We start from the raw sequence: 2124 nt of genomic DNA on the forward strand, positions 1-2124 counted from the left end.
AGCCTGGTAGAATTCTTTTAAAAATGTGATGTGTTTTTCCTCCGCTCTTGCCTGTCACTTTCTTTCTTTGTTTCAGCTTTTCATTTTATGCAGTTTGAATAATTATGACTATTTTATGCAGTTTGAATAATTGTGACTATTTTATGCAGTTTGAATAATTATGACTATGTCTGGATGTTTCGGTATTCAAGCTCCTTGCTCTGGACTAAACTTCTTCTACCTGTAGTTTGGTGTCTGTCGTTATTTTAGAAAATTCTTTTCTTTTGTGTAATTGGTACAGGGTCTACAGGGTCTCACTACATAGATCAGACTCATAGTGAACCTCCTGTTTTCAGCCTCCCAAGCTCTAGGATTCTGCACGGGCCACCACACCCAGTCCCAATCACTGTCTCAGAGTGTGCCCTGGGGGTGAGGCTGGCACTATTTTAGAAAATTCTTGATTTTTATATTTTTAAATATGTCTTTTATTCTGTTTGTTTCCTGCTAACTTGTATTCCAAATACATGCATGCAATTGCTTTCCGAACTGGTCCATAACTGTTGCTTGTTTTGTACTTTTCTGCTTCCATTTGTTTTCCAGAGATTCTCACTTATATCTTCAAGTCTACTAATTCTTTCCCCACTCATGTTGAGCAGACTGAAGAGTTCATCAAAGACATTTTTTATTATAATTATGACATTTAAAAACTTATTTATTTGTATCAGGATCTTGCTACAAAGTTCAGACTCAGAGTGCTCCTGCTGTCTCAGCCTCCACAGCACTGGGATCGCAGCTGTGTGCCACCACACCTGGCTTCTGTAGCCAGCAGGGCATGGCTGGGCTTTGGAGTCTGGCACAGCACATGGTACCAGGGAATGAATCTGGGTCACTGCACTTGTCAGGCAGGTGCTTAGGCCGATGAGGTATCTGTGCAGCCCCCACTCCAACATGCTTGATGTATCACACTTTAATTCTGCTTTATATCTTTCATCTCTTGCTTACATTTCCAATTGGAGCGTGTCTTCTACATTTTCAACTAAAGCCCTTAACATTTTTATCTTATTTTCATTTGTGCATATGAGCATCCTACCATCTGCTTCATATCTATTTTTAATTCTCATATACACTCTGTCTATTTAGAATGTGCTTTTTCATGCTCTTGACATGTCTTTGAATTGCTTTGTGAAAGTCATACATGATATCTTGTATAACAGTAAGACAAGTGAATGGGATTTTAGAATAGTTTCATGTTCGCAAAGCCGTTGGTTTGCATTTAATGTTTCTTGCAGGTGTGGATGCCAGAGAGCTCACATTTCTCTTTTCTCCTTGGTCTCCTCCCTCCTGCTCTTTGCCCTTCTGGAAGAACTTTCAGAATCTCAGTCTGGAAGCACTTTGAACCCTGCTTCATGTGGGAGAGGGTCCAATTTGGGAGGGGGGTGGCTCAGATTTGGAGGATGGGAACTGTTCATTATTTTATGATTAAAATACATTTTTAAAATGTGACTGTGCATCTGTGCAATCTCTTTTCTCTTAGGTTGTTCCGTCATTGAACATAGAAAGTAAAGCTTGAAGCAATGAAGCCAGAAATTATTTTTCATCAGGTGAAAGGAAGCTCTGGCAAGGTGCTTCTGTCTCACACTCACCTCTGAAAGCCAAGATTTTTTATGCAGAACATTCTGGCCTATTTCAAATAGTTTCCCCTTTCTCGTTGACTCTTCACGATGATTCTTCACTGCCTTTTTTCTTCCTTTTTTTGATTGAACCGGTAATTGAACTCAGGCCCTTGTGCTTGCCAGGCAAGCACTTACTAGCTTGCTTTCTGTATATAAATCCCTTCAATGTGCCACTTCCCCCTGACACTGACACCCCATGAGATTCTGGCTCAAGCCAGTCCTTTCTTGGCTCAGCTTCCAAAATAAAGAGCTGCCTTCCAGGGAGTTTAAAGCAAGACTCTGCACTGCAGCTTCAATTGTAAGAAGCATCTTCTAGGAGGTAACGTGTGTGTGTGTTCCATATTTTTCCTCTAAAACTGGAAATGTGGACTTAGAACTTCCTCCATGCTATGGTGCAGACTGGAAGCCTATGTAAGTAGTGACATCCAACATTTACATCTCCAAAGGTCCAGGGAAAGATTTTTACCTGGTG

The sequence above is a fragment of the Octodon degus genome, unplaced genomic scaffold (assembly GCF_000260255.1).
Source record: "Octodon degus isolate 3935 unplaced genomic scaffold, OctDeg1.0 scaffold00025, whole genome shotgun sequence".
NCBI classification, from domain to species: domain Eukaryota; kingdom Metazoa; phylum Chordata; class Mammalia; order Rodentia; family Octodontidae; genus Octodon; species Octodon degus.